Here is a 21,470-nt window from a genome sequence, read left to right as displayed (position 1 = left end):
AACATCTTTGAGCTCATAGCCTTGCCATATTCAAAGACAGCCATGCTTCTTAAAATCATTCTCATCCTTCCAATCTGTCTGATGGTCTGATGTCTTTTTTTTAAAAGGTCAAATGAATACAATAGGCCCAACTAGATACTCTTTATAGTCTGAAGTTTAACAGCAGCATCTTGATCAGCACTTAATTGGTTTACTAATTATGGGATGGGAAGCATTGGAGACCATCTTAAGAGTTTTGGTGCTACAGTAACTAGGTGAATTGAATGAGTGCAGCTATAGAGAAGCAAAGCCGAGATTTACCTGGCATCACAATCTATGCTTTCTATCTAGCAAATTATTAATCTACAAGAAGAAAAAAAATGAGTGCTTGAACTTACCCCCAAATAATGTCCTAAAACAAAAGACCAACCCCAGTTCCTAACCTAGAAGCATGCATTAGCCCATTTTTAATACTCTAGGAGAATGCTGCAGACTACTTTATGAACAACAGAAATATGAATTCCTCAAACTTCAGAAATGAAGAGGATAAAGTTCCTGCTGGAAAGTGTAGGCAGAGCTAATATCTCCTGAGGAATAGTCTCTGGTCAATCCTTACATAGTAGGAGTGACTAAGGGGCCAAAAAGGGGCCTAAGCAATTCCCTCAAATCCATGACTCTGTCTTTGAGACTTTACTTTTTTCCATCTCTAAGTTTTAACCTAAAGACTAAAGGCAACACACATTCAACACTTAGAAAGACATATAAGTTAAATAACTTACATTAAAATTATAGGCTTCATATTTTAAAATTATGGATCAAAATCATGCTAGCTCTTTCTAAAATGCTACCACCAGAGTATGAGTGTGTTCTAGGAAGACAAATTCTGATTTACCAAACTTTAGTTTCATCACTATGGAAGGGTTTAATTGGGAGAACAAAATAATAACACTATCATAATATCTGAGCACTATGATCATACAATATTTCTATGTCCAGCCACTCATGCATCCATCTATCCACCTATCTATCCCACTATCCATTATCCATACCTACATACAAACATCCGCATCCACATCCATATCCATCCCTCCTTCCCTCCTTCCCTCCTTCCATCCATCCATCCATCCATCCATCCATCCATCCATCCATCCATCTATTCATCTTTGTATGTCTTGGGATCTATTTATCTATTAATTGATTGATTCATCAACTGATTATCTATTTACTTATCAATGTATACATTGTATATATGTATGTAGCCCAGGTGCTTAGCCTAGATTTGAGCTTGTGACAATGTTCCTGCTTCAGCTTCTGGAAGTCCTCAGTAGTTACTAATAGGTCCCATTGCTATCAACAGCAATTATCATCATGTGGTTGTCATCTCTGACTACCTCAGACAGATGTTATCTACTAACATAGAATCAAATATTTTAAAATTTATATTTACAACATAAAGATAAATCATTTTAATTATTCCAAGTGAACACATAATTTTCCTCTGATATTGCTTTTAACTTGTATCGGTTTATAAAATATCACTTGTGCATTAGTTAATAGCATACTTTTGCGGAGACTCAGAAATAAATGAGGAGGGTACATTTTTTCTTTGCTCCTCCTATAATGTAAGGACTGTCAGTTTGATTCTGATTCAGTCAATAAAATAGGCATGTCTAGTTTGCATGTGTTGTTTATGACACTCAAAGTCACCTTCAGAGCTTTCTTCTTTATTTCCTCTTTCCTCTTTGTTAAAATCCATTATTAGAAGGTCTCAAACACATGGTTAATTTCCCTCCAGACTGAATTATGATACTAACCAGAAATTTATTTTTAGGTGATTTTTTTTTGCCTCTGCATTTTATTTAGAGCTTTTCTCTTTTTGCATTTCACCACATTCCTATGCTTCTACCAAGCCAGCTTTTTAAGTGTGAGAAAAAGAAATGCCACGGAAGGAAGGCTTTGTGGAAGCCAACCAAAATGCCTGCTGGGTCCTCTATGGAAGGAAGCAGAAAAGCCTTAGGTTGGATAAGCAGAAAATTGAATGAAGAGGTATGAAAGGTCAGAGGTACCAAGGACATTCTCCATGCCTTTCTTCAGACAGTAGAATCTCAAGAAACTATGGGCATCCCTAGAGCTGAGTTAGGGCAGAAAATGTAATCAGAAGAAGCCAAGGAGCTGCTTATCTCCATTCACTCCACCTTCCATAGAAGTCATAGATAAATGTGGTGTGGATTCGTTCTAATGCTATTTGGATTAATTTGGTTTACCACATCACACAGAAACCCGCACATCTGCTCCCAGTTGGCTCTAATTGATAAATAAAGTATCAGCAACCAATGGCTGGGCTGAGAGACAGAGGCTGGCTTTAGATTTCCTGGGCAAGGGAACCACGGGAAAGAGAAGAAGGGAAAATTGCCATTGCCAGGAAAGGAGAAGTTCCCAGCTTGAGTGTAGGGCAGAGACACAGAGACACTGACAACATGTAACAGTTGGGAACATGGCCCATGAGGGCTACAGGACTGTGTCCATAGAGACCAAGATAGAATATACATTTTAATAAGTAATAATGCAGGAATAGCAGAGGGGAGAGTATGCTAGACACTAGGAGGTTTGAAAGTGGCCAACCATTGAGCTGTTTAAGGCATATTAAAATAGAGGCTGAGTGTGTGTACCTTTCATTCCTGAATACAAACTATTAGGGTGGGTAGCAAAGAGCTTATTTTTTTCTCTGATTTTATTGATTTATTCCATCTTATATCATTTTCATGGGGAGCTTTTGGTTCCTTCCCCAGGCAAAACCATTCTTGGGCTGCACAACAGGGCCCTGTGCCTCCTTTCCTCTCTGAATGTGAGAAAGACACTGAGGCTTGAGGCCTCTTTCCCTCATAAAACGTTATGGCAAAGGGAAACTCCAAAACTAGACAAAAGGGTAAAGTCTGCTGGCTGAGACTAAAGCTCTCCACAAAAGGAGAATTACCTAAACTTGAAGAGGGGAAGGGCTAGGAAGAGAAAAACGCCTTATGGGTACACCCACTGGATTGCCAAAGACCTCTTCCTAAATTCTCAGTTGACTTTAGAGTTGGAAGTTTTATTTTTGTTTTTGAGGATTACCTTACAGAAATTATATATGTTATTAAATCAGAAACTAGACATAAGAACACATTCTTGGCATATATTCACTGTATATAATATTGAGTTTATGAGGAGATTTTTTCAAATAACTTTGACTTGCCCAACGATACCTTCTGACATTAAAGACTATTAGTTACTGTATGCATTGCTATGACAAAATACCAGACAATAATAACTTAATGAAGTAGACGTCTATTTTGGCTCCTGGTTTGAGCATACAGTTCATCATGGCAGAGAAGTTAGGGCAGCAAGGGTGGAGACAGCATTGCCAACATTCTATTTGAAGGCAGAAGTAGAGAGAGAGAAATGTTGGTATTCACTTCACTGTTTTATATAGTCCAGGACCCCAACTTTAGATGACATTGCCCATAGTCAGATTGAGCCTTCCCACTTCATTTGACCTAACATATAAACTCCTGGGCAGACATCCCCAGAATCTTCTATCTTGGGCGATTCCAGATCACTGTCTTTCAATCTGTGGCTCTCCACAGCTTTGGCTGTCAAATGATCATTTCCCAGGGGTTGCCTAGGACCATCTGCAGATCAGATATTTACATTACAATTCAGAATACCAGCAACATTACAATTATAGAGTAGCAATAAAAATAACTTTCTGGTTGTGGGTCACTGCTACATGAGGGACTTATTAATGGGTTGCAGCATTAGGAAAGTTGAGACCAAAAATTCTTTGTTTTGAGTTTGCTTCTGTATATTATAGGTTAACAGCCTTGCTTTCTCTTCCAACTAGGTGTAAGAATGTAATGCTTAATGTAAGTTAAACATGGTCTGGAGACACCCTGATCTGTATTTTTTAAAATGACTTATTGTATAACTCAGCTCAGGGTTCCCTGCAGAAAATCAGTCTATTGATAAATTCCATTTAGTTTTAAGCTCTATCACTGGACATCTTCCCTCTCCTTACCTGTCACCATGTTTGCTATAGCTTCCATTTCTAATAAGTCAGCAAATTGGTTTTTACTTTTATGGAAAGCTCTGAATCCATTAACAAGCCATCTCTCATATTTCTGTTACTGTATTTTCAAACCACTAGTTCAATAAAAGCTTTGAGTCAATAAGTTGAATTATAAATTTATGTGGCATGACAGTTGTATGTTTTTAAACTCATGCTTATTCATTTTATATCATTAAATTGTTTCAGGATCCAGGAGACCTAATCTTTACATCTCCACTAAGATAAAATGTTGTAATTTCTCTCAGTCCTCTGAGAATTTCCAACTACAACTTCTCCTTATATCTGTAGTGGATTAATTCTAGAATGCTTAGGGACATGTACTCTTGTGTTCTAAGCTCTGCATAACAAATTGTGTGGTATATGCACCTAGCCTGCACACATTCTCCTGGTGCTTTAGATATTCTTTCATTCTATAATTGTCCAGGTATAAATGCTATATAAGCTATGGTTACATGGTATTCTTTAGGAAGTAATGAGAAAATAAAAATCCTATTCACTATAGCTGCAATTAAAAAATGTTTTCTATTTTTGGTACAATGAATTTAGTAGTATAGAACTTTTAAATATGAAGAGTCAATGGTATTTGTGTACAAAATATATACTTTAGTGTGTATATAGGCCAGAGATATGTGTTCATGTCTGTGTACATGCATGTAGTGTCAAGGGCTCAATATTGGATATCTTCCTCAATCATTCTTCACCTTATTATGCGTACCATGTTCATGATGGAAAGCTACACAGGCTAGAAGATAGCATTCCATCCCCTAGAGCTATAGGCTTATAGGTAGTCGTGCCTATTAATATGGATGCTGAGAACCAATGCTTGGTCACTGGCAAAAGCAGTAAGCACTCATAACTAATGATACATTTCTTCAGCTCCTATCCTCTTATTTTTTTGTGTGTTGAAAACAATATTTATTGCCCAAAATAATTCAGAAAAGTAGTGCAGATTTTGAGATATTTGCTTAGACTAGAACAGGTAATTTAAAAAAGAAGTGTCAAAGGGGCAGCTAAGTTTTTCTTCCTGGGCCAAATTCTTGGACTTTTTGAACAAGTCCTTTACTTGTATCTTAAGACTTTATTATACTAAACATCTTTAAAATGTTGTTTTCTCTTGACAACACTTTAGTGAGAAGCATTTATAAAAGATGATGAATATTAACCTCTGCCACCTAACAGTGTAGAGATTAGCAGGCTAGCCACTAAATAAAATGAAAATATTACCTAAAGTTTCTAAGGCACACAGGCATCTACAACATTTAAGTGGGGTTTATTGGGTGGACCGCAATGAGTTTGCAGAACATTTGCTGTAATTCAAATAGAAATAGCAAGTGTTCACAGTAGTCTGTAGACCACAATGGTATTTCAGCTAAAACATGTCGATTTTCACATCTGCGGTGGCTTAGAGATGGTCAGTGTTGTGTTGGTGCAGCTTCTCCAGGCTGAGGCACAGCGCTCAATGCTTTAGAGGGTTAGGCAAATCCATTTCCCTTTTGTTCAACAATGTTTCATCTCCACTACATAAAGCCGGGTCTCCAGTCCCACTATCCAATATCTGCCTTACATTGGGTCTTACTTTGGGGCTATTACACACAGTAATTACATTATAAAAAGCCTCCAGATCACTCTGTTCAAATGTTAGAGACGGCTTCAGTGATGATCCAGGAGCGAGGGAACTTCCTCCAACAATTCTCAGGTTGCTAAATTTGATTTTCCAAGTATTTTCCACAAAAGGGCTACGGATAAGTCCAAAACTTTGTTCAAATATGCCCAAACAAGAATTTCCACGGTGGAGAGTCCCTGCAACTCCAACCATAACTAATCCATGAGGAGAAGATACACATTTTAGTCCTTGAGAATCAAGGTTGGGACTGAGAAGAAGAAATTCCTCTTTCACTAATAACAGTAAGCGAAGGCTCACAATCTCTGCTCCATGGTAGTCTGTCATGTCCTGTTCTGAGGTGTTATAATAAAAGCTAAGCTTGACATCATGCCAGAAGTGCTGTGGGCCCCATTCATCTTGAGGTGGTCCAGAAAAGGATTCTGAGAATTAAGAAGTTCAAAGAACCAGGGACAGAATTCTTCTCCTAAATGACGAAAATCAACCTTCTCAACTTATTTATCTTCCTTTGCCTGCTGATCAAAGAGTTGGGTGTCTGCTGTCTTTGTAACTGGCTCTGCTGTCTCCTTCAGTTTTGGTGACTTTTTTTTTTCCCAGTAACCTACTGAATAAGATTGTGTTTTTCAGTAGTTGGAGGTACAAGCAGCCCTTGTGTTGCCAAATACCTAAATATGACTTCTCGGTGAACTTTTCTGTGCCTCGGAAGTTCTTCTACATTTTGGCTATACACTAATACTGTGCGGATAGCATCTTGGCAGTCCATATGCTGCACCAGGTGGTTGGTGACAGTGTCACAAAGGGCCATGATCTCCTTATTGTCCAGCATGCCAAGTAGGTCTTGGCAGCCCTCCAACTTTAAGTGACTGAGCCCCAACATATTGCCCCCAGGAAAGGGGGCAGAGGTTGACGACCCCAATGTCACCCTCACAGCCCGCTGGCTGGCGGGCACCTTGTATCCTCTTATCTTTGAGATGTGGACTCTTGCTCAACCTGGAGCTTTCTAATTTGAATATACTGGCTGATCAACAAACTCCAGGGATCTTTCTGACTTGGAATCCCCAGCAGGATTATAGATGTATGCCATGATGCCCAGCTTTTACAGAAGTACTAGAGATTTGATCTCAGGTTCTTATGCTTTTACAGTAAGCATTTTACTGACTGATCCAAGTCCACATCTCTACTTAATACATTCCTGAATGAAATATCTCAAACAGGCTTTGGACAGCAATAGCTGTTAAGAGACCCAGACATATTACATATTGTTTGTGCCATAGACTCAAGTTATTTGGTCTGATATTGATAGATTTTTTTTCTGAGCCCTTTTTGAAATTTAATTTGTAATAGATATGCCTAAGAGGTATACCCAATGTCTCCCAAGTTTACCCTTAGCATCCTCTGTTCTCTAGAAAATTCCACCTCGTAGGGGTCTTTACCCTCTGACAATGGAAAGTTCCAGGTGGGCAGCAAAAATAATGGCCATAAAAGCAGTCTTCATCAGTGATAAAGGCAGCTTGGTAACTAACTGTCCCATTTCATAGTGTCTTTATTATGATGATTCTGGGGTAAGTCTGTATGCTTGTACGCACTGTATAGCTTTTAACAGACCCAGACACTGTGTGTGTGTGTGTGTGTGTGTGTGTGTGTGTGTGCTTAGAGAGTTTCCTGGTCTAGCCTCAATCTTGACAGCTAGAATTACAGGTATTGTAGCATTATATCCACCATGTCCAGCTTCTGGCTAATTTAAAAATATTTCTCTTTGGCATATTCATCATGCTTTGATTAAAAGAAATTGTAACACAAGTTTCAATGAGATGATCAAGAGTTTGCAAAAGGAACAAAGAAGAGGAGTGGGATTTCCAAGGGAAGCATGCCGTGTAGATTAACAAAACTGTAGGGTGTTGGGTGCTTGAGAATTAGTGCTACAGATCTCAGATATGGCTTGAATCTAGATCTGTTGAATCACCATGTTCTTATAAAATAAAAGACAATAACCAGAGTCTATGTACTATCACTGTCAGAGTGATAAACACTTGTGAGTCAGAGCCGAAAGCAGCTCTCCTATACTCCGGATGGCATTCTCCAGTGGAAGAACCCCTTTAAAGCAGTGTAACTAGGCTGGCCTAAAATTGATTATGTAGCCCAGGCTGGTCTGGGACCCGTGACCTTCTTACCTCAGCCTCCCAGGTGCTGGGATGGCAGATGTGTTCCAACATGTCTGCTTTTCTTGCCTATAATATACAGCTCTGAGTCAGTGTCCCTTTGGACAGCTACCATCCCTGATATTGAACTCAGTCTCTCTGACTTTGGCAGCTGAGTTGCTTCTGTAGCCTGAATTATGACTAAGATATTGTATACAGACCAAGAATTATTTGAGAATATGAAAAAAAATGGGTGTTTTTAGAAAAGAGACTTAGTAGAAAAGACTTAGTGAAGAATTTCAGAGGAGAGAAATTAGTATTCAGAAATCAAGGAAGACAGCAGGACAGCTCAGCAGGATCCCTTAGCTCTGTGCTGTATTTAACACCACTGAAATACACCTCCCATTAGCCATCTGCCAAAACACATGCACCTGCTTTGCATCATCTTTTGCCTGTGAATGTATTTCATGTACATGGTCTTATCTTGAACTGTGTTGAGAAACGGTATAGAGAATGTAGTTCCCTAGATCCTGGGTACATTGTCATGAGTACTTAGGTCAACATCTATCTCTAATATATTTGTGCTGGTTTGACTGACAATGGCCCCACAAGTTCATATGCTTGAATGCTTGGTCTCTAGTAGGTAGAACTATTTGGGAAGATTGAGAAATTTGGCAAGATGGGAGGAAGTGTGTCATTGGAAGTAAGCTTTGAGGTTTCAAAAAGACTCAGACAATTCTCAATGCCTCTTCTTCTACTTTGTATTTTGGATCAAGTTGTGGGATCTTAGCTGTTTTTGCTACTATGTTCATAGCTAGGATGTTCATGGGTTAATGCTCTGAAGCCATAAGCATCACACCAAACACTTTCGTTTATAAGTTGCATTTGTCTTAATGCTTTATCACAGCAATAGAGAAGTAACTAAGACACTGTCTGAAATTGGAGTATTCAAGGAAACTAAAAACCGAAGGACATTAGGTTTACTAAGAGAACATTGCTGATACAAATCAGGGAAAAAACGGCAACATGGGAGTAGATAAAATTAAGATGAAACCTAGGCTAATTCTCTTAGTAGTGATAGATAGGTGTGATAATTCCTATTAATAGTTTTAGTTGTTGATATAAAGTAAGAGGAGATGGGGAACTTTGCTATATACTTAGAAGGCTAGGCTGACTCCATGACAGGCTTCAAATAGGCAGTTCAGGAGATGAACCATAACTGTATTTCCAAGAACTGGGCAAGTCTCCGAAAGTCCAGGCCCCAGAAGCTGCCCTGCCACCTGGCCTGAGGCAAGGACAATGAGTCAGCAGCAGTTTCCAGACATATTCAGCTACTTCCTCAGCAACAGTTTCCAGACCTCCCCAGCAACAGTTTCCAGTACTCTCCTGTCTCCTCCATCCTGGTAAATGAATGTCTCTAGAGATGCAACAAGATAAAGGTCACCAGAATGCCAGGCCTGTGAGGTGACTTGGTTCTCTCTCTATCTTGATAATGGGAGACCCCAGGACGCTGGATGTCTGCAGAAGAAAACACTCTTTGTGTTTACATATTATTTGAGTCTGGGGTATCATTCTTTGGCAAATCCTATTTGAGTCTGGGGTATCATTTTTGGCAGATCCTCAAATTGTGGACCCTTATAATACAGATTTACTAGGAAGTTTGGGCAACCTTGATTTTACTATACATAGCTGTTTTACATATCTCCAGTTACATTTCTTATCACAGACAAAACAGATAATGTAAACAACTTAAAGAAGAAAAGGGCTATCTTAGTTTTGAGGTTCCACAAATAGTTTATGATATCATGGTGATATGGACTTGTAGTAGACTTGTAGGAGAGAGAGAGAGAGAGAGAGAGAGAGAGAGAGAGAGAGAGAGAGAGAGAGAGAGAGAGAGAGAGAGAGAGAGAGAACAGACTTGGGGTGACAGACCCTCATGAACCCCTTCTATGTGATGTATTCTTGTCCTTCAAACATTCTGAAACCTCAAATTACCACCTGGCAACAATACTTCTAACACATGAGCCTTTTGGAGGTTCCATCATATCTAAACATAATAATAGCATTGTTTGGCTCTGAGATTTTTCTCAGAGAATAAAAGTAGTCAGTGCCTGAGTTGGTTGGCTGGGTGTTTTCTCTGCTCCTGTAGATCAAGGAGTAAGGCTACTCCTCTAGACACAGACATGGAAGAAGCCCTCAGGAGGAAGAGAGGATTACCCACAAAGTTATTTTTGGACATCTGCTCTACCAAACTAGGCATGGGACCTGGCCAGAAATGATAGAACCATTGTTAGATTTGTTTGCAGTGGCATCTTCTGTTTGCCATCTGAGTGAAAATGTTTACTTCCAAACGCTTGTGCTTTTGGCTGGAATACAAGGCTGGAAGCTTAAAGCATACATGAAATTGACCGCATGAGGGTAGAGACCCTCATTGCAAGAAAGTCAAGGTGGCAGGAGCTTGGGGCAACAGGTTACATTGCATTCACTACTGGAAAGCAGAGAGCTATGAGTGTGCACTGAAGCTCTGCTCCCACTCTTCATACATTCACTCCAGGAGTCCACTGAGGGAATGGTACCACTGGGTCTTCCTACCTCAATCCCAAGATAATACCACAGAAGCATGCCTAGAGAAGAGCCTCAACTCCCAGGTGATTCTAGATTTCAAGTTGACAACACTGTTGACCAAGTACTGTGAATGTCGCTTCATTGCTTTAAATACAAACATATTCTGACTGTCACAATGTGGTCTATTGTTTTCTTAGAATATAGGTACGTTTACAACTTTATATGAATTTTAATGTTTCCAAAGTGTTTTATAAGAGAATAAACTTGTTGGCTGCATCTAACTCTTTACGACCTTTAACCCACAATGCTGCAGGCCATTGGGGCCAATAAAAATACGACAAATCCAAAAAAACAAGACTACTACAAAAGATCTATTATGGAAAACAAAATCAACATGAGATCACTCTGTTAATCAACAACATCTTATCAAAGGGATTATGTTTCACATTCTAGGAGAGACCAAAAGTGTTAGTGTGTGTTCCAGAATTGAACTTTGACTTAATTTAAAATGTAAACAGAAACACAAATTCATACCAGTTCCTTGTAGATCTCAGTTGTGCAGCAAATTTAGGAACTGCTAGTAATGAAGAAGTATTAATTACTATAAATGTTTCTTGTCTTTTCATAAATGTGCTTTTCTGGCTTGTGTTTTTGCTCCTAGTAGCATCTTACTGACTGGTCAGAAGATAAGGCCTTATAGTTGTACAGATGTGTGTTGGTGACATCCTCAGTTGTTTTTTGTTTGTTTTTTTGTGTTTTGTTTTCTTTTTTTCAGGAAATGCTTCCATTGCGGCTGCTGTCTTGTCTAAGTTATTTATGTAGATGAACTCGAAAATCATTATTAAATTGTGATCCTTTATATTCTTTTATAAGTAGATATCCCAACATGTAACTCAATAGTTACAGTTGATAGTTTATGCCTTCGATGAATTTTAATATTGAAAATGCTAATTATTTCAAATGAATTTATTCAACATAAATTTTGGTTTTATTATGAGTTTTCAAACAAGTATATTTTATTTTCATTTTTCTACAACTCAAGGCTTTTACAAACTGGTATTAATATGTGCCCCTACTTGTACATTTATTCCAAGTGCTCTATGTTATTTTACACAACAACCTTTATTTCTTGGGGATTTTTCTCCTCAAAGCAAAAGTAAGTCCTACACACATGGCAAGGGATTTTTTTTTCACCACTAGGTGATTAAATTAGAAATATAACAGCTGGCACATGTTCAAAATAATAAAATGACAAAAATAGAAAGTGATTAGAATTAACATAAAGGTATTAACTTGTCTTGGGCTTCGTGAGTTTGCAAAAGTCTTGAGTAATTAGATTTGCTTATTCTCAAAATAGCCAGTGACATTGCATTTCAAAGGTGGGAGCCAGAGGGAAGGTCGCTCTTGGTCTTGGAATGACAACAAAGAAGGGATTTCACTTTGAAATGAGTCTGGGTTAGTGCTTGCTACTCTGCTTTGAGATTTCTAGCTAGATGCCTTAAAGTGATCATTTCTTTTGTGGGAATAAAAATATGAAACAACCCTAAATTTGGAAGTTTGCTTTATTAGAAAAAACAAAAACAAAACAAACAAACAAACAAAACCCTTACTCTAATGTTAGTTGTGTCTTAACATTCCAGAAATGATGTTTTCATTTTGTAAAGAAATGACTCCCATTAATGACACTATGACATGACCTGTTTAGTGTGAGATCATTGCCTTTTAGATATCAGCGATAACATAGCAGGATTGTAGAAATCTCTCCTGGATTAGTGGGTGATTTAGAAAAAAAAAGAATCCAAAATTGGGGGAGGTTAGAGAGGTAAAGGTAAACCTAGGAGGAATTAGGAGTGACTATAACCAATAATTCATTTTTATAAAATTTTTAAGAAATTAATAAAAATATTTTTTAAAATCTTTATGGATTGATAATTCCACTTCCATTAAAAATTTCTGGACTCAAGTTTCATAGACTACTAATGCATATCTGAAGATCATTCCACAAAGGACTATGTTATATAGACAGCTTTGAAAGTCCATTTTCATTTTACCCAATTTCTGTCATGTGCGCACACACACAGACACCCAGAAACACACACCCAGACACACACACACACACACACACACACACACACACACACACACACAGTTTTCCCAATGTGGTTGATACTCATTTTATTGTTATATATCCTTATCCTTTGTGTATAGATCAGCTTTGTGATGAAGTAATGTTTTCAATTTGCCCTTGATTTCTTCTCCTCCTAAGCACTTAGTGGTGGAGCCATGATTTTCATGGGGCTGATGAACAGAGTCAGCACTTCCTTCACATGCTCCTGGACTTCTTGTGTTGCTGGTTGCTGTAGCTTCAGTGCTAGACTTATATTTCTTGCCCTTTGAGGGGGTGCCACTGTCCTTCACTCAAATCTGGTTATTGAATGGCTATGTGTGATTGTAGAGATATATGTCAATTTCTGATATCCTACAGCTTTTCCTCTTTGACATAAAATGGTGCTGGATAGGGAAGTTGCTAGTCTACTCTTGTTTAGAGGTAGCAGAAAGCCTTAGTTGGCCAACAGAATTTTAGTCCCTTTCAGGCAAAAGCTATACTTAATTTAATATGTGGATTTTAAAATTATTCTATACTAACTAATATGGAATAGATCATATATGCGCACCATAATAGATTCCAGTGGTCCAAGGATTCATGATTCTGTTAAAGCTGTTGCTCCAATTTCAGTCCTCTGTGTCCCAATTTACTTACCCAGAGAGAAAAAATAATACTAATATCTTTTATGCCTTTGCATTTCTGTGATGTCATCTGCATTTAAACACATTCATGACTCTTTCTGTATCTACTGTCTTATGATGGATGATTGGCCTTCTGTGTATACCCAATAAATATAGTGTACAATATGTATATAATTTCTTTTTAAAATATTTAAAATTTTGAAATTACAATATAATTACATCATTCTTCCTTTTCTTTCCCTCTTCGCTCCTCAACCCTTGCTATGCAACTTTTTGCTCTTTCATGGTCTTTATTTATTTATTTTTTTGAACACACACACACACACACACACACACACACACACACACACACCATGTATATTCTTAAATATATAAGTACAACCTTCCAACCTTCTCCGTATGCCGTATGCATAATGTTACTTGCATATGTAATTTCAGGGCTGATCATTTGGAATTATATGAACAATTGGCGTGTTATCCCACTCTGAGCAGTCTTTAGTTATTTCTACTTTTTTGTATGGTGTTGAGGCCCCATTAGATTTCCCTCTTCCGTGTCAGCATGTCTATTGGTTATATCTATTGGAACAAGGTCTATATCCTTGTTACAATCTTGTTTAGCTATATACAGTGATGAGGCTTCAAAATATGGCTTCTCTGACATTTCCAGGAGATAAAATCCTACCCAAAACTTTCTACTTCCCTGGGTTTTACAAAACTTTTGTCCTTTTTTTCCTTTATGGTCCCTGAGCCATAGGTGTAGGAGTTATAGATGGATCAGTTGTGGCTGGGCACCATATGGTCACTTAGTCTCTCTGACCAGTTATGTGTATATAATTTCTTACACTTAGCATGTGTTAAAGATGGTTTCATATCCTTGGTTATGTGTATTCATCTCTGGATTTTTTTTTTGGAAAGGACTTCATAGTAATCTTTTTTTTTAAAAATGTGGAAATCAGTTGTAGAGTAGTGATTACTTAATTAATCTAACCTGTCCCCCAATTGATCAGCATTTATGTTGCTTTGGGTTCTTTACTTTGGACCAAGCATTGACAAACACTTTTTGTTGTTGTTGTTGTGTGAACTACTGGATTCTTTGCACGTTATGTAAAGTAGCCACATATAATACATAAGTGAATGGACATGGGTGTGAGCCAACAAAATGTTAGTTACACAAATAGACAGTAACCCAGAGGTGACCACTCTCTGGATGATCAGACAATTTTAAGAAGCATCGTCACAGCTCCTAGCACAGTGGCTAGCTTGCAGGAAATGTTTAAGAGATACTTGTTGAGTGATTGATGGGCTATTTTCTGAGAAAAGAATGCCAAACAACAAGAAGCTTTGAAAAGACAATGATATAAAAGGCTGTGGTAAATGGAAAATGACTAAATTTAAGAGCAATCTACTTGTTACTTTTAAATTTTGATCCAAGGATGGTTCTTTGACTGTATTTTTAAGTACAGAGAACAAAGACGAAAGTTAGATAATGGAACAGGGTGAGTGTTGTTACTTATGTGTTCTTTTCAACTTCCACGCTGACAATTTTTCAAGCTGCCCTATGACCCACCTGTTTGACTACTAAAGTCAAGGCCTCCCAGTAAACTAGGTAGCTCATAGTTCCAGTGTTATTTGGTTTTCTGAAGGTTGAGTGTTTCCTCCTGAATAGCCACTGAAAAGTGTCCCACACAAGCTTTCACCTTTGTGTGACTCTACTTATGAGTCCTGGCTCTCAGTGGACAGTACAACCATTTTCATTAGACACAAAGGGAGATTATTTTAAATTAAAATTTTTGATTAGAGGGTCAGAGGCTGAATGCATCTCACTGTTTGGGGAAATTACTGTTGTTTTTGTTGTTGTTGTTGTTGTTTCAGACATAATCCTGCGCTTTGTTGCTGCACTAAGTACAATAGTAGACTTACACAGTTGAATAGACAGGAATCATAAGAATCAAAATAGTGACTACATTAAGGTTTTGCAAAAATATCTGCTCAGCCCTTCTTTAGTGATTACAGTGTTTTATCTCCAGCTTTTGGGGATTTGGTGCCTTCTTTTCTGAAATTGTGGAGGAGTTTCTATTATTACTTTCCAGAATGTAGATTCTAAAATTAGCTAACGCTTAGCATCTTAAGAACACATATGGTTGCTGGATGGATCTGACCTTCTAATACAGATTGTTCAGTAAATGAACACCAGTTCTCTTTAAGCCTAGGCATACAAAAGTGAAGGAATTTCTCTGCTGTTGAAAAAAGGGAACAAAATCAAAACAAAGAAAGTGTCAGCCAGTGGTTGACACAGATAAATAAATCAGTGATTACAAAGAGTGAGGGGGTGAGAGAGATTGTTGTGGGAGAACATTATGTTGAGGGACAAGAAAGGTTTGCCAGCATAGGGAAAATAAAGTTTCAAAAAAAGTTGGATTAAAAAGAAAGCATTCTGTGTATGCAGAGGGTACACTTAGCAGGTACCATGATGTTAAGCTCTCAAATCCTTTTAAACCAACTGCAGTAATACAGAGACAACAGAGAAGAACGGGGCTTCCTCATGAGGGACCAAGAGGACTTGAGTGATACCAGTAGCATTACTTCATTCTTCCATACAAATAGAGAGCACCAAGGGCCCATGAGATAGAGACTGCTAAGGCAGGATGTAGGACTCTGATGTTCTCCAGTAGCTGCTGCTGGAGGACCTAATGCCACCTGCAATCTCCTGTCACTTTGGCTGGGATGATCTTTGGGGTCAGCCGACAGTCAGCAAGATCAAGAATGACATGTCCTGATAAATCCCCAAGCCAGGTAGAGAGATTTATGTTATTTTCCTCCAGAAATCTCTAAGGTAGGAAGTGGAGGAACATCTTCATGAGAGTGGAGACAATGTCTGTTTTTCAAACTCAAGTGAAAAGAAAAATGCCCTTATCTTAGACGGGTAAGGATATTTGATAATGTCTTCCCAATTCTCTGCAGCCCAGATCCAGTTCAAACCAAGAGAAAAGAAAACAAAAAAAAAAAAAAAGCAAATTCTGCCCATTTCTTTGCCAAAGAGAAGTGTTATATGATTTTTATTTGCATCCTGAATGTTCCTTGGAAAAGAACATGACATTTGGCAGTGTCTGGATGCCTGTTGACAATCTTCCGACATCCTTTTCTGTTTCCATTCCCTCACTCAGCACTAAGACTCTCATGCTTTCCAGTCAATGATGAAGCCCAGATGTTATGGATAAACTACAGGCTTTGGGGTGGGGGGAAGTAAGCAAACGCCAATAATAAATAATGCCTCAAGGTCAAGCTGGGGCCCCCTCTAAAGCACCATGATGGTCAGGTTTCATCATTTCCCAGGCAGATTGCTTGGATTTTAATTTTGGCACTGAATGTTATGGAGCATGGGGCCTTGTGAATGGTAGCTCCATCCAGTCTAACTCGGTCAGTGAGCATATCTTGTGTTGGGTCTACCCTCCTCTTCTGTCTGGGGAAATTTAGAAAGTCGAGCACTGATCTAGGCTATTTTCTATCTATACAAGTCATTAGAAGTCCTATTAACAGTGTATGTTGAAGATTGGGGCATGTTCCAAAGTTAGCTTGGGTTTTGTTGACAGGTTCTAGATGAGAAGCTCTCTTTCTTGGGATTTGATTCCAAAGTCCTACTTTATGTTGTGGCATCTGTGATATTTATTCTATGTAGAAGTGGCATGGTGATGCTCCTTGCCATGACAACAATTGCTGGATCAAGTTCCTTATACTTTCAGGGTTTTTCATGATAATTAAAACTGAAATGACTCATGAGGCTCATTGTTGGAGAGAGGCAGTGCCCCTCCCCTTATATTTAAAAGGGACTGGTTTTGAAATGATACTGTTTATGAGTCAGCTCCTATAATACCTCTTTTTCATGGAATTTTTCATTGTGCCTTAAAAAAATCTTTTCAGTAAAAATAAAAAGAAACTTGCAATTTAAGGGATTTTGTTAATCTCGCAGGATTTTGGAGCCATTTGCAACCCATACAAACTTTTAGCATATTATTTCTGTTGCTGTGTTGGGACTGCCATCGTTCTCATCATGAGTAATGTTGTGTTCATGCTGCGTTCTATTCATAGCTGTCATACTGTCTGGAAAACTTTGATCATCTGCCAGAAAGGACTTTGACTTGGGTGGTAGGATTTATAAAGAGAGCTGTCAACTGAGTAACATAGGTATTACCTTCTTGGAAGGAGCCACTTTTCAGTTACCAATCTCTCCTCTTCCTCATTCCAGCCCTCTTTGTTAATGATCAAGAAGTCCATTTTCAGCACCTTATGTTGCCTTAGTATTACAATATCTTTGTACCCTTCCTTACCAATGCCTGATGGTAAAAAATATATTTACTGTGTGTGTGTGTGTGTGTGTGTGTGTGTGTGTGTGTGAGAGAGAGAGAGAGAGAGAGAGAGAGAGAGAGAGAGAGAGAGAGGGAGAGAGAGAGAATGGCAACTTACTTCAGTGAGAATTGAAATTACTGAGCAAATGATGAGGCTACGGATATGGATGAAACCCTTTTGAATTTTAGAACCCAGTGAGCAGGGTGATAGTCACACAAGAAACAATAAATAGGATGCACTAAAAGTGCCAGAGACAATGGTAGTGAAATCATTTATATATTGGAAGAAGAATTTCAGGTTCTAAAATTAAAATTCCACCAAATAAGCACAACCTCATAATCAGATCTTAACATAATTAACTCCAATAGCTTGACCCAATAGGGAGTTATCAACAGCTCTGGGAAGGAGCTCCTTTCATAGGTCAGGTTGCCTTGCAAGCCATGGCAACTGCTCAGAAATTAGATATTCATTCTCCTGACTGATTGCATATGCACAGCTCTCCTTTAGAAGAAAATGGTTTTGGATCATGGCTTACTCCTCAAGACGCTACTTGGAACATAGGTCATGTTGAAAATAGCAACATTTTGAAAATGGTCGCGGTGATGGTGGTGACTATGGCGTTGAAGATATTTACATAGCTGCTAATGTTCTTTTAAAAGTAATTTAAAACTATTTATTCATTTGTGCTTTATGTGTATGAATGCGGATGTTTTGCGTGCACTTATGTCTGTGCACCACATGCATGCAGGGCCTAAGGAGGCCAGAAGAAGGTGTCAGATTTCCTGCAACTGGAGGTGAATGAAAATATTTGAGTATGGGTGCTGGGAACTGAACCCTGGCCCCGTGGGAGGGATGCCAGTACTCTTAACCACTGAGCAATCTCTCCCGCCCCAGGTACCAGTGATTTTAATGATATGAACGATAGTAATGAAGAAGTCTGACTCTTACTTTTTTCTGTGCCTAGTATTTAGCACAGAAACAAGGATATTAAGAGGCTTACTGACAGTACAGTGAACATCAATGTTATCCACTTAAGTTGTAACACAGGGGACACCGACCCTCTTCTCCAACACCCCACTGTTGGCTTCTGTTTCCTCAGTATAACCAGCATTTCTTGCTCTGGCCTGTGTCCTCTGCCCCTTCTCAGCTAGGATAACACCTCTCTTCACTGATTTGCTTTTCTTGCCATGCTCCTTCCGTCAGGGTTTCTGAACATGGTCATCTATCTCCCTGGAGTCTTTCCCCAAGAACATCAGGGAGGCTCTCACCTTTATTTCCTTTAGCCTACACTTCAGTATTGATTCACTTCTCAGAGAAGCGCCTCTTTCCTTCCCACCCCTCCTGCATCCTTCCTTTTCCTTTGACATATTTTCATGCTTTGCCTTATTTCTGTACGTGCCCTTTGTGGACCCTGACTCACTGTCACTAAGGGATCACATCCTGAGGTTAATACCTTTCTTTTCTTCTGTTATTCTCCAAGATCCTTAACTTGGAATGGAATCAATGCATTGTTTCTACCTCTACAAGACATGCTTCCAGGTCTGGCTTGTATTTCCAGTGTTTTCCTTCCAATCTATCCTGCCTTCTCATCACCCAGTGGATTGTCAAGAGCTATGTAGGACATGAATTCTATCTGATTCTTATCCTAAGTGGAGATCAGCCCAGATTCATGCTCGTGGTGGTTGTTCAGTTGATGCATGTTTGTTGCTATGCTATCTAAAAGGAACAGTTTAATGGGATGCTTCTTCCTGGCGTTGTCTCACCCGTTTTCAGATTCTTTCTTTCCAATCTTGCTTTGTTGGAATGTCATCACACAGAGTGCCCTCTTGTGCATTAAATATCTTTGGGAAGAGTAGACAAGAACAATTCTTTCTCCATTCAGAGAATGCAAGTTCGCCTTGCGTTATTCACACAAATAACACCAAAGACAAAATACCAAAAAGGCTATAAAAGCCAGAATATTTTTTTCTGCTTTTGATGAAATGCAGGTTCTCTATAAAAAGAAGCAAATCCTGAACTTCAAAAGATGAAAGAGAATAACTATTACAAGCAACTGTTCGCTGATTCCATTCAAGCTATCCTGGTTAGATTATAGTTTGGTGTATTTGTGGGAGTGCTTGAATATGGTGCATGTTATAAACATGATGCTTTGATGAACCTTTCTGAAATGGTTAAATCAATGTTGATATTTACCTTCAGCTCAGTGGGTGTCACTGCCTCCCTTACCCAGAGGATGGAGGCAAGTTCCTTGCCAGTTGCTGCTGGCTGGTGACTTGCTGACACATTTTTTTCAGGAACTAGTTGCACAATACATGTTGATCTTCTTGTTCTTCCTTTCCTTATTCATCCATTTGGATCCTTCCTCCTTTTCCCCACCCCACACTGACTCATTCTCTATTCTGTCCCTCTCTCCCCCGAATTTGGGAACCCATTCTAGGCTCTAGTAACTTGGTGAATTGCTTCAGGCTTGTAAATTCTCTGCATTTCTAATGGGAAAAAACTGTTACTATTGGTTCTGGGATCTCACTCTTGGCCTATATTTTTCTCTACAAATATTTGAGATCTATGGTTGCAACTCGTTGGAAGAGTGCTTGTCTAGCATTCAAGATGTCCTGGGTTCAGTCTCCAGCAACCTGCAAAACAATGCAGGGCTCTGTGTTATTTCTTCAATCTCAAAAACTGCAGAGGTGGAATCAAGAGGATACTTTAAGGTATTAGTGACTTCAAGGTTAGTGGCTTGAGGTTCCTTCAGACTTTGTCTTAAGATTAAACAAACAGCAAGAAAAGAAAAGAAAAAAAAAAAAAAAGAAAAGAAAAAACCATTTTGCTTAATTCTTACACACCAAGAAAACTTTGACTAATTCCGGGTTACATCCTGTTTTACATGTACTTTATGCTCATTGTAACTAGTAAGATCTTAATGCACACTTTCAAACCTTTAAAAAAAAACAAGCACTGACAAAAATGCATTCGTATACTTTTATGCAAAAATGCTTAAAAATCTGTACATTTATCTTTGTTTTTTTAAAATAAAGTTGTTCAATAAAAAAATTAACCTAACATGCCATGTATGTTTTGTGTTAGCACTAAGCCTGATTAAATTAAACTCCAGAAATAAAAAAAATTAAATAAACAGCTCCCCCCAACCAACACCATCTCTAAGGCAAATGTATATGAACAAGTATTTTTTCTTATTCATTTAATATTGAATTTTCTACCTTTCAATCCTTCTTTCTGTTTAAACTTTAAATAAACATGTTCTTAAAGCCTTCTTCACTGAATATAGTCTCAACTAATAACCACTGTCTTAATTTTATAGCAAATATGCTTTTTATATCTGAAATTCCAAATACACAGTAAAATGAATAAATGAAGCTAAATAACATACATAGTTAATTTTTCCTTTTTGTCCTGTGCTAAGAGTATTTAAATTATATTCAGTTCAAGATCTTCAAGCACACAATACATTGTTCTTAACTATAGTCATTGCATGCATCATAAATATCTTGAAATTATTCTACTATCTAACATTATATACCTTTTGACTACCATCTCTCAAATTCTTCCTGTATTCTTAGCCCATCATAATCACATTTCTACCCCTTGATTGTGTGAAATAGCCCATATGTGTTACATGTATATATAAGATCCTTGCCCTGTCAACTTTCACTCAGCATACCAACATCTGATAGTAACCCATGCTAGGGGTTCAGTGGGTATGGCTGGAGGGGTTCCAGGATCTTGTGTCTTGGAACAAAGAATGAAGCAGAGATACACAGTTTCAAAAGAAACAGAGGCAGAGTCAGTTTACTTGCAAAAGATACATTTCAAAGGGAAGAAGAAAGCTGGAACCAAAAGACAAAGTTTAGTAGCTCTAGGGCTCCTATTATGCAAAGACCTGGGTTGTTGTGTTAGATAACTCAAGTTTTGTGGCTCATTTGCTTAAGGAACAGCTTTCGTGAAAATGCTGTGT

At 38.3% G+C, this 21,470-nt stretch overlaps 1 protein-coding gene and 1 pseudogene across 2 annotated transcripts in view; one reads left to right on the top strand and one right to left on the bottom strand.

Moving 5' to 3' along the window:
* The window catches only part of ARHGAP6 (Rho GTPase activating protein 6), a gene marked incomplete at its 5' end in the record, with an annotated part of 484,952 nt that overhangs the window by 84,977 nt on the left and 378,505 nt on the right, over positions 1 to 21,470 (top strand). The gene's annotated exons all lie outside the window — the stretch shown is intronic.
* LOC308414638 (uncharacterized protein C3orf38 homolog) lies at positions 5,227 to 6,631 on the bottom strand (annotated as a pseudogene). Its single transcript has one exon. The product of its transcript is annotated as an uncharacterized protein C3orf38 homolog (transcript).

Source organism: Micromys minutus (assembly GCF_963924665.1).
Source record: "Micromys minutus genome assembly, chromosome: X".
In the NCBI taxonomy this organism is placed as follows: domain Eukaryota; kingdom Metazoa; phylum Chordata; class Mammalia; order Rodentia; family Muridae; genus Micromys; species Micromys minutus.
The sequence above is the reverse complement of the archived record's forward strand: the minus strand, read 5'-3'. Positions and strand labels throughout refer to the sequence as shown.